At 36.0% G+C, this 12610-nt stretch overlaps 1 protein-coding gene across 16 annotated transcripts in view; it reads right to left on the bottom strand.

Annotated features, from left to right (window-relative positions):
• The window catches only part of AFDN (afadin, adherens junction formation factor), a 111801-nt gene that overhangs the window by 21082 nt on the left and 78109 nt on the right, over positions 1–12610 (bottom strand). The gene's annotated exons all lie outside the window — the stretch shown is intronic.

Below are 12610 nucleotides of genomic sequence, written 5' to 3'. Positions count from 1 at the left end.
CAGCATTTGATCTTAATACAAGCTTTAACAATAAAAAAGAAAGTGTATCAACTAAACCTTTTATCTTAGGAGTTTGTTTTAATCATCTTCTGATGAGACATACTTTTCAACACAATTTTTTAAGTATACCTGTATACTCTGTTCCAAAAGACTGCCCTGTTACCCTTGCTGATGCCCAAACTACACAAGTTAAAGTGCAGATTGCCTATTCTGCTTCGAGCATATGTGACAAAAAGGAACAGAAACACTTTTATTAGGACTGTAAATGACCTAGGAAAAAGAGCAAACAGTGCTTTTGCTTTTAGGATAAACAAGTAGACATTGTAACTAGTAAGAATTTTAGACCTATCCAAGTCAACATTTAAGCCCACTGCAGAACCATGCAATTTTGTTCATAAAACAGCTGCCTAGAAGTATGCCACTAAATTTTAAAAGGACTGTTAACACTAAACATGTTGCTAGACAATGGGTCTGAGGCACGAGAACACAAGCATCTATTCAAACCATGCTGTTGCATCACCACGTACTCAAATTTATGAGACACCACAGAGAAGTCTACATTAGTATCACAAGCCCTTAAACTGTCACTTACAATGTACCACAATCATTTCATTACATACGATAGCAAAGCATGCCAATTAAATTCATTTGCACATCACTCAAGACACACTAGAACTAATCATGAGGTTTTCAACTGAACAATTTTTAATGTGACATTGTTTTCTGGAATAACACCCCAAACTGTTTTCATACTGAAAATGCAACTTCCCCGCTCTCCTACTTCTCCAGCTTCTCTTTCATGAGCAAAAGGATTCATCACTTCCATCATCATTATGATCAAGTAGAACAAAAAGTGCAGATTTTTGAGAAACAAATATTAAAGTTGTCTGAGAGATGAATGATCTAATTTTTTTATTAAACCTTGAGTTAACTCCAAATATTTACTCAACAGCCACAGAATAGGAATTACTCTGAGCCCTATGATTAAAGACTGGCATTCAGCATGTCCTCATTTCTCATAACAATTGCTTTAAAAGAAAAAAAGAAAAGAAAAGAAAAAAAGAATAAACCTGTAGTAAATAACTAAAGAAAGGATACTTTCTGAGTCTGGGAGGAATATGAAGGTAATCTTTTTTAAGAAATTTACTTACTAAAAAAGGACACTATAGAAACATCCAAATAACAGCAGAATATATATATATATTTAACTTATACCCAAAGAATCAGATGTACGAGTCAGAAGATTGATAAATTCAATGAAAACCAAAAATCTTCTTTTCCCCAAGCCAACCGTGAAGCAGATGAGGGAAGATGATTCAGGTGACGGCACACCTTGACTTCCAAAAAGCATGCAACAAGATCTCTTATTAGGAATTCTTAAATTTAAATGTTCATCAGATAAGAAAAAAGTTGTCCTGGTATATTAATAACTAGTTTAACAAAGGATAGGAAGCTTTTGCTTTTTACATGGAAATAATTAGGGAAGACCTAAATGAATATACTGCTCAGTGGGGCAACCAATAATGTAACTAAATTTGTCATATAGAAACAGAAACCAGGTAAGTAAAGCTAAGAGTTGGAGAACAGTGAAGTGATTAAGAACTGGAGCAGGAATAGGGAAAAACGTACTTTTACTAGTCAAAATGTGAAGTAATGCTTTGATCTTTGTCAGAAGCAGCCCAGAAGAGTTACCACTTCTCCTAGGTGGGAACTGCAGATTAAGATGACTGTCTCTTTCCTATGCCACCAACCACTAAGATATCTAAAGGTAAGCTCCCTTAGATCCAAACAGGTTAAGGAGTCACCAGCAAGAGTCACCTGCCTACTCCTTTACTCCCATGCACTGTGTGTAATTTCAGAGATGAAGCAACATTTCCTTGGAGGCCAGAATAACCAAGACTAATCAGAAGTCTTGGGACCCGGGAGTGGTGCTGCTTTATTCAGCTCTAACTTCAAAAGCTGTTAGCAAGAATCTCACCTCATAAGGTTTAATGAATCAGACAAAAAACTGCATAATACAGTCAAATTAAGTGAGAAAAGTAAGCATTTGCTACTTGAAGCAGCATACAGGTTAATCCAAAAAAGTTGGGATTGTGACTTTGCTAATCATTAATTATATCAGACGTACTGTATCTGTATTTGCCACCCTTCTTATCCTCAATTATGAGTGCGCACCTTAAATGAAGTAGAAACTTGTTTAAGCCCATGATATCTGTACTGGATTGCAAACAGTAATAAACTTTTTTTTTTTTTTTTTTTTTACAATTGAACAAATATCCATATTGTAGTTTTTACACAGGCTTCAACTGCTGCTCAAGATCAATCTCCTTAATTACTGTTTTCACAGTGTTCTTCATTTACCAGTTCAAACACCTGGGAGCCAACAGAACTATTAGAAAAGAACAAACCAGAAAATACCATGGTCACCTCAAAGCTAGAGGGCTTACATTTGGAAGTCCATATAATCTCTTACAAAAAGGCAACAGAACTGAGGCTCAGAGGAAAACAAGGGTGATCAGAAACACGGAGCAACTTCCTTGAGAGAACCAAACAATAGACATGGAACTCCTCCTGTTGAGGAACAAACGTGAGAGGAAGGGAAGGTCTATGGAGTTATGAATGGCACAGATGGGATACCATTTGTCTGTTCAGACAAAATACAAAGCTTCCTTATTCATGCCATTGACCTTTTTCCACAGAATTTCATAATTCAGTTGGGAAACTGCAAAGAAATAGACTGCTGTAGACACCAAGGATTCAGGGTAAGGTCTTCCAGGAGCTATCAGAAAAGTGATACAGATGTAAGACATACTAGAGAAATTCTGGAATTACAGAAAGCTAGAAAATAGGAGGAACTGTCTTACATGTTCTGTTACGCATTTTGGCTAAATTGCCATTAGCCACAGCTGGAACATACCAGATTAGATGGATTTCTGCTCTAACTGTTCTTGCACTCTAAACTTTGCAGCGATTCTTCACAACAATCCAGAAGAGCTGACATTTTGTTCAATATTCTTTCTTTTTGGAGGTAGTTTTATAGACCCTACACAGTTTGTCAATCTTTTTCGTGTTCTTTTAAGAGAAGTTATGTGAAGATGTGTTAGCTCCAAGTCATTTTTCTTAACACAAAGCTAATGAAATTTAAAAGCATACAACATGATCATACATCTCAATTCAGATTATATAAAACATCTTTTATCAACTACCACATCTATTCACATACTAGGATAACTCTCTTTCCTGTGTACATTACACACATTTAGCATGTTTCTAACATGATGCTCATGATCTTCCCTTGCATTTGTAAAGACCTCTTACTGAGTATCATTAAATTTAACCTACCTTCCTGTGCCTTTTACCCTACGCTTTGAAGCAACTTAAGTAAACATCTTTCATTTTTGTTGAGATAGACTTATTTGTGCTCCTTTCAGGAGTCTGTTAGAAGGAAATGTACAGTTATTGAGGACACAAAAAGATGTTAAGATATAGTTAGACATGAATGCCAAAGTGAAATTTTCACCTGCACCATATGAATTTCTCTCCTATCATTTACTGACATTACAACAGAACAGGTTTCTTTGTAGACTGCTTATAAATCTGTTTTCCTTTTAAGGGAACATGAAGGTCAGCACAATTATAATTATGCCCCCACAAACAAAACTATGACAGATACCAATAACATTGATAGAGTATGCGTCGTTTCCAGCTCTATTTATTTTCTCCTATCCTGAATATCAAATTCATGTGTACCTACAGAACTGTAAGTTTGAACAGTAGAACATAATGTTAGAGAAGTTAAATGATTGGGGAAAGTACAAACATAATGAGCATAAAGTTTTTTCCTCATGGTTTTACTAATTCAGTAAATTCTAGAAGCAAAAGCGAAAATGGACTTCCAAAACAAAGGGGGTTACACCAAGAAAAAAACCCAACACATATGCATGTAGTTATGCAGGTTCCCACAGAGAGAAGCAAACTAAACAGAAGAAAAAACACGTTATAAATGTTTGAAATCATCCTAATTTTAAGTTTCCAAAGCCCACATGGCAAGTGCGTACAAAAGACACTTCCCAATTTTGCCACAGCACATAGATTCTGCTCCTCAACAACAACAACAAACAAAAATAACCCAACACATCCAAACAAACTATCCTAATTTTAGCAAGTGATGGAGATGAACAGAGTATCTAGAATGGAAGAAAATGTATCATGTTAAAAAAAATAATCAATACACCCTCACTGATGTAATTACACAATGGGATAAAAATGTCCCTACTTTATTTATTTCATGAAGCTTAATTAGCTCTGGACAAAAACCTCAGAAGACTCCTGGAAGATAATCTTATCCATGCCTGGGTTTACACATCATTAAGCCAGGTATGCACAACCAGCTGAAGTCAGAAACAGAAAAACAATTAGGTCCAGCAACCTGAAGCCAATGTATTTGCAATAGACTTATCACCTGTATTTAGGTGCTTCATGTGTTTGTTTTTAAATCATCTTACATTATCTTAAGAAGCAATGTAATGCTTTAAAGCAGCGTGAGTTGAAGGATGTTAACATACTGCACTTGCAAGTTTGGCATGTGCTTAAATTTACTAAGAGTATTGCTGCGGGAATTCCATGACAATAATGAACATCCTCTTGCATTTAGAAAGCATTTTAATAGATCTTCTAATCCTGCTTGGGAGGTAAAGGCAAACACAGGATACATCTGCAAGCAGAAGTCTGCTCAGAATGGTAGAGGTCTTAATCCTAAATATAAATGAAGAAAAGAATGTATGGGAAAATATTTGTTTAAGTGACCAGACTAAAATGTAAAAAGTAAATAAATAACACATCCTCCTCCAAAAAACAGAGCAAGAATACAAGAAGTACAAATCAAGAGAATAAGAAAGAAGCCATAAGAAAGAAGCCGAGGTATTAAATGCTATCAGTAAATTCTGCAATTAAAAGTCACCAGAAGTTCTTTTTCCCTAATGGCTGTTCATATTGCATCTATATGGTGGGACAGAAGAAAACAAGACAGACAAGCTTCTAGAAGAGACTAACTTGCTGTAGCTGTGCAGTTTCAAAAAGTTCTTATCACAAAACAAAAGCACATTTAGAAACATTCTACAATATAGACCTAGAAATTACAACCTGAAGATACAGAGTTAAATAAGAGCAAGGAAATAAAACAAAGTTTTATGTTTAGCACCAAACTGGCCAACAGATTGCTGGGCATTTCATATCAGAACTGGTCATAGATTGCACAGTTTATGCAAATCTAGCTCTTCATATGAAATTAAGTGAAAACTTCAAATTATGGAAGTAGTACTAATGAGGCTTACTTTAGTGTAAGCATGGTTAATGCTCTCTGAATGCTCAACCACATTCAGATGTGTAAAATGTACAGAAGAAAAAGTTACTTCTAACAAGAGAGACTTTTCTTCTACTGATTTTTAGTTGACTTGACAAAGGACATTCTTAAATCACTAGGTAGATCCTATGTACAAATTGACATATGAAATAGACACTTAAATATGATAATTTAATTTCTGAACAGTATAAAATACATAAATACTGTAATTCAACACCAAAGCATTAAATTAGATCAGAAAAGCACGTGATGAGCCAGTACCTACAGGTTATTTTGCTTACTAGTATGAGAGAAAAAATAGTAATAGCTATCATACAACCAGAGCAGAATTGACCAGCTGCAACTTGAACTATCTCAGCAAATACTAAAATTCAGACATCCCAGCATCTGGGTCCTGTGAATTCAGAGAGACTTTCTGCTGAGTGGGACCAGGCCAGTATGGTCAGTAAAAAAAAAAATCTTATTTGAGAAACATCTATTTCTGTTTAATTACAAAGGTATGTAATATGCATGTTGTTACATATACGACAAATTTATGTTTATTGGTTTTTCTTCTATATTAATGTAGAAGAAGAGTAATCCCTAAACAACTCCTGCAACATTTAAATTCATTTAACTGGCCACATCAACAGCCGTACAACTGGAACACGCCAGACAGCACAACTAGCATATGAAGTAGGAGCTGAAAGAACAGTAAGATCAGATAAGGCCTTCCTAATGGCAACACCATACCCAGTCCCCAAACTGGTTATTCAGTCACCATGGAAGCATTGAAAGCAGACAAAATTTTCCACCCCCACCTCCTCCTCATGTTGCATTTGCCAGGATAAGCAGCTGCAGTTTGACAGTGGAGACAACAGACAGCTCCTTCTACTGAGCGTCAACACATGGCTAGGTCCAAAGCCAAGCACCCATGCCATGCAGGGATCTAGGGCCCATAGTCACTAAGCTGTCCCACTGATACCCAGGCTAAAGGTACTAGAGTGGGAATGAAGGCCTGTCTGCTGACTGGTGATAACCCCTCAAGAGTTAAGCTGCTGCCATCTTCACAGTGCTCCACAAGGAAGCACTATGGAACATGGTGGAACACCACAATGAGCTGCACATTCCAGTAAGTTAGGAATGTTCATGCTGTAGATTTGTCGGTAACTCAGTTATTTTAATACCTGCAATTAAAGTAAAAACATGAAATCTATGACAAAAATACTTATTCAGTTGTTAAAAGGACAGGAAAATTGCAATATTAAATAACTAAGGAAAAATTATGCATCTGTAAAGCACACTTACAGGTACTATGCCTTACCAAACCGGTAATTCTTCAAACAGTTGACAGTAGGGTCTTGTCAATACTTGTTCTAAGCTACCATTTGCCCTGACCTGTTTAGCTTCACGTGCCTTGTTTATCACACTCCAATGTTATGAACTGTTTCCCATAAAAATTGACAGAGTTGCATTTCACTAAAGACGAAAATACATTTCAACAACAGGTGTTTTTTGTTTTTTTTAATGTTATGTGTATTAGAATATAACTTTCTTTACAAGAATTGCAATGAAGTCTTCCTTTCAATTCTGATTTGTCTTAAATACATGAATATTTAAATGGTTGCAAACTTCACATAGTTTGTAATGTGAATAGGAATCCGGAAGCGGAAGAATCTTTACTCTCCAATTATAGTTTGACTGACTCCATTAAAAAAAAAAATAATAAAGTTTGACCATTTTTAAAGAAAGAATCAAAGCAAGTGGCTTCAAATATCAAGACTACATAAATACACATTTCCTTTCTGCTCACGGAAACATTTTTTTTTTCTTATTTTTAAAATACTTCCTGAGACCTGACTGAATTTTGCATAAATACGCAAATATTAAAAGATCTTATTTCATAGAATCATAGAATGCTTTGGGCTGGAAGGATCTTTTAAGATCATCTAGCTCTACCCCTCCTTCTATAGACAGGGACACTTCCCTCTAGACCAGGTTGCTCACAGTCCCATCCAACTGGCCTTGAATCCTTCCAGGGAGGCAGCATCCACAGTCTCTCTGGGCAACCTGTTCCAGTGTCTCACCACCCTCACAGTAAAAAATGTCTTCCTAATATCTAGTCTAAATCTACCCTCTTCCAATTTAAAACCATTTTCCCTTGTCCTGCTGCTACCTGCCCTTATAAAAAGCTCCACTCCAGTCCCCTCAGCTTTCCTGTAGTCCCCCTTCAGGTACTGGAAGGCTGCTGTAAGGTCTCCCTGGGGCCTTCCCTTCCCCAGGCTGAAGAGCACCAACCCTCTCAGCCTGTCTCCATAGCAGAGGTGCTTCAGCCCTCTGATCGTTAAATTTAATTATTTAATAATGTAGATAAGGTGTATCTTAGAGAAAACCATAAAGATCTGCCCCATGACTGTAATCTAGCTATCAGGCCTGCTATCAGCTATCGGCCCCAAAATCTTTTATCTGCCTACACCCAGAGCAGATTGTACTGATTTTTATCAGGGCTAATTTTCTGATTCCAGACTCTAAGGATGTTTACAAAAACTTACGAAGATCTTTTATGTAAACTTGCATTTAAGTTTATGCAACAGAATCAAGGTTCAGTCTAACCTCCCTGGCAAGTAACTAGTCCAGAATCCAAGTTTAGAAGCATTAATGAAGAATATCAATTTACTAAACTATGCAGCAAATTAACAAATCTGCTCTCTAAGAGGCAAAAAGCAAAAGTTTCTGAATGCTTCTCCACCCCAAGCATTCATTTTCCCTAAAGCTGTATGCATTTTGTAATTTGCATCTGGATGAGAACAAGTATATTTACCTGCAGCATGCCTACGATTCACTGAACTGTCAGCCCAGAGTTCACTGCTGTCAGTCCAGAGATCAAGCTCTGTAGCTACTGGCTTGCCTGCAGCATTTGCAAGCTTCTTTGGACATGAAGATTGGAGAAAAAAAAAACCAAACCCAAACTATTTAGAGACTTTGGATATCTGTCATCATTAGGCAAAACACTTCATAGACTGCTGTAGAAAAATGAGGTGAAACAGCTTGCTCCATGTAAAGCTAGTTGTGGCCACAGCTGCTATGAGTACTCTGGCTTAAAAAGAATCTTAGAATTGACCCATGCTGCACATATGTAAACGTCTCATTTCTCCTCTTAAATTCTCTGTGGTGGGGGGAAAATACCAAACATTTTCAGTGTTTGACAAAGTACAGTCACAAGCAGAGAAAATATCTCCAATTAAACAAAACAGGCAGCAGAGATTCAGACAGGGACAATCAACATTATTTGCAGGCAAAGAAATATCATGCATTTAACGTCTAAGAACAAGCCAGTTGCAGCTTTAAGAAGCACAAGGAAGGAAAACAGACAAAAGAAATGACTTGGAATTCAGAGAAAAGCTAGCTTGCAACCTGTATAAACTGGACTCTGAGGCATCCAACATAGCCTAGAAACTTTACATCCCACATACCTACATGCTCTATTTACAAATAGCCTCAAAGGATTAAAGAGAGGACTGAAGAGCTTTGTTATTTTCTTTACTGGAATAAGGGTTTCTAGTCAAGGGCTCATTTTTGTTGTTGTTACATTAAAGAACATTTGCAATGAAGTTTGACTCAGGTACAAAGCCAGTAAGTGAAAATACCTTTTATCTTCCTAAAGCTTGCTTCTTCTAGGATACAAAACGACAAAGAACCACAGATGCTGTGTAACAGACTTCCTGAGACAGCAGTACTAGAATATATATGATTGTAGTCTTACATAGATGCAGACTTTTTTTTTCTTTAAATCAAATTACAGCACTCAGAATCCCTAATAAGGCAAACAGATAAAGGCACGCAGGCACAAACAGCTGTATATATTTCTGTCTAGCACAGAAGATAATTAATTTTCAACACGTGACATCTCTGGAAATTTAGGGCTTCCAAAAACCAAAGCAACTAAGCAAAAGCAATTGGCCTAAAGTCATGTTCTGAGACTGAATTAAAGTACGCAACAGCTAATCCTAACTATTCTTTTCTCATAGCTCTAAATGAAACAGAGACAGTAAGCAGTAGGTAAACAGAAAACGCTTTATACACTACATTCCTAACAGCCTATGAAAGTTTTATAAAATAGACCATCTTAACAGTTTTTTTCTTTAATGAATGCTGCAACTTAAAACTCATGAAAACATTTTTATTTTGCTTGAGCTTCAGTGCCCAAAATAAGGGTTAACTTTTTACAGCACGCTCGCTCTAAACACACTGAACAGTGACACACTAAGGGCTGTTTAGAGTCTTCTGCCAACTGAGAAGTTGTATTGCACATTCCGTGACACTCTTCCCTGTTGAGGCAACTCTGAACAAATGCCTCAGCTTAATTAGGTCTGTGGATAAAATTAGGGCAGCACATAGTGCGTGATCCATTTTTTGGGGAGGAAAAAAATGAAGGTGTATACATGTACACACACACGTGCACAGAGATACATATGCACACGTACACTTTTTCCAAGTGATAGCTCTTAGGTCTACAGATAAGGAAAATTTACAACAGGAAAAATACAATACAGTCTTTCATATAAATTTGTACTGCATTTTCAGGTGGATAAAGCTTAATTCAATATCAGTAGATATACTGTCAAGTATAGTTAACGTTCTAAATTTCTACCCCAAGTTAGAGCATTGTTTGCATAGGAAAATTTCAGCATAAAATTTAGCTTCTTAAGAGTCTTTTTCACTGACGGAAGTATGAAATTTAAAAGTAAATACTGTAATAACATGTATTTGAAGTATATTTTCTAAGTTATTAGAAAGCCATAATTGAACGAAGTCTGCTAGAGTAATTCTGAGTAAAGACTATGTACACTGTAACTTCCACATTTTGCTATCAAGTGTCTATATATAGAAGGTATTAATACAAGGAGAAATTGGCACATCCATTTGAATTAAAAACAGAAGAAAACAGCAAGAACAGAATAAAAACACCAACACACACAAACACCTTGTTCCAAAAGACATGAAGTGTAAACAGCTAGGTTATCTATTTGCAATATTAATATAAATATATGCAAGTAAACAAAAGTACTTGAGCTGAGCTGTGGCCTTAGCTAGTGAGAAGAAAAGTCCTGTAGTGCTGGCAAAAGCTTTAATTTGTACACAGCATATGAAAACATCAGCAATATTTTATGGAACTCCTATAATATATCAAAAATTGAACCAAAAAATCCTTCTTGAAGATATGAATCGAGAAGAAAGATGTAACTTACTAATACCTAGCTGCTTATTCGTTCATTATAAAGACTAAATTGGCAGCTAATATACTTTCTTACTCCCATGGGACCAAGAAATCTGTGGTGGGAATGTCAATTAAATAATACATTTTTACTTTAAGATCCTCTTAAAAAGTCTGTTAAAGCAACATCAATCATTCAGACCGCTGGTGTGAATTAGTATCCAACATTAAAAAAAAACTTCCTACTCAAGCATTTCAATTAATTCACATTGGAAGAAGAAGTCGAAGATTTTCCTGAAGTATTTAGAATGTACAGACATGAGAAGGCTATTACAAGGAAATACTGAAGTGTCTGAAATTGTGTCTTAAGATCTGAAACAAGAGTAAAGAGCTAAGAAACAGCTGGGGAAAAAAAAAAAAAAGTCAGCTGCCTGTACTTGCAAACTCAGTGAAGGGAATCAAATGTACGTACTATGTTATCACTATTATATATAGCTAAAATAACATTTTAAACTTCTGTTATTCCTACATATATCACTTCCTAAACATATGTAGAACAAACTTCCAGGACAATTTCATACGGACGTTGATATTCCTGGTAGTTTGAAACCCTCCTTAAAATTAATGCTTCAGATCGCTAAATCTAAAATGATGAGCAGCTCTTTAGAAAATAAGGCAACTTACAGTGATTTTATTAACTCCTTACAGTGACTTTATTAACTCTGACGAACAAAGATTGCCAAATAATACCAATTATTTACAATTAGGAGGCCACACAACTGCTTAGGAAAAAAAAAAAGTAAACTCCTTCCCCAGTCTATTGATGAACTGTTCCATTCAGTGTTCAAAATGCTTCTAATAAAAAGAAGCTCTCTCTTACCCCATTTCAGTAGGCGCTATTAAAATATCTTATCTTACTATCTTTTAAAAATATCTAGAAAATACGCTCTGATCTGTATCCCTAAGGACATACACATGCATACATACCTTAAGGTGCATACACATTTTTAAGGTAACTTTTTCTACTCTACTAATGAATTATGAGACTAAGAGGTAGTAATATGCCGTATATTTTTAAAAACTATTAATGAATATAACCAGCATGAGAAGATTCATCACCAAAATCTGCTGTATCACTTGCAGAATGCTGGAATCCTCTTACACAGTCGCAGTCTGAACAGAATCTACATGCCTCTACTCTGTGAATGCCTTTGCATGTTCTGGTCTTTTCCAAAGGGTCTACAAAGTATTCAAATCTTACATGTACCGTTTAGGATGTTAATTGCAGTTTTTCCAGGTAAGACTTTTAAGTGGAAAAGAGGCTTTTAGAGGAATCTGGATTAAAGCCAACTAATATGACAAGTAAACATATCACAAAAGTCATGCTATTCATGCTCCTCTACAGTAAAACAGTAATTAACACACCTGAAACTTTAAATATTAATAGTCACGTCCACACATTCGAGAAGTGTATATCAAGAAAAAGCTTAAGATTAGTTAAGCCTTTTTCTTCTACATTTTGGAAAATTAGGTATTAACATCTGACTATTTAACGGCATGCTACATTACATTGTTGCTACAAGAGCAAATAACTACTGGCAGGTTTAAACAAGCAAGAGAGCAGGAAGAAGTACAAGGACAGCATTTAAAACTTAAGAGAAAGACAGTCCCAACAGAAACCTGAACAGACTTACCACGGATTCTGTTCTTCCAACAACAGAAAACCACATTTTGATCTCGGGGACTACAGATCCTTGAAAGAAAAGAAAAACAATTCTCCACTTCTCTTTCAGCCCTCTACAGCAAACACCGCTCTAGTCTGCTGGATTTTCCAAGATACCCATCAAGATAACTCCGCGCTGGATGCTATGACACAGTACAGCATTTATCAACACCAGCTATAACCAATACAATATTCAGACTCTTACGTAATCAGTTATGCCGTTCTGACTTTCATTTACTTTAGAAGCTTTATTAAACTTTGAAAACTGCTAGAAAAACAAAAAAGGCAGCCCTTTTGTAGAAAGGACAAAAAAAATCTCCAAATTAAACAG

Source organism: Centrocercus urophasianus, unplaced genomic scaffold (genome assembly GCF_019232065.1).
Source record: "Centrocercus urophasianus isolate 14NV4802_14NV808 unplaced genomic scaffold, USGS_Curo_1.0 seq_10, whole genome shotgun sequence".
NCBI classification, from domain to species: domain Eukaryota; kingdom Metazoa; phylum Chordata; class Aves; order Galliformes; family Phasianidae; genus Centrocercus; species Centrocercus urophasianus.
The sequence above is the reverse complement of the archived record's forward strand: the minus strand, read 5'-3'. Positions and strand labels throughout refer to the sequence as shown.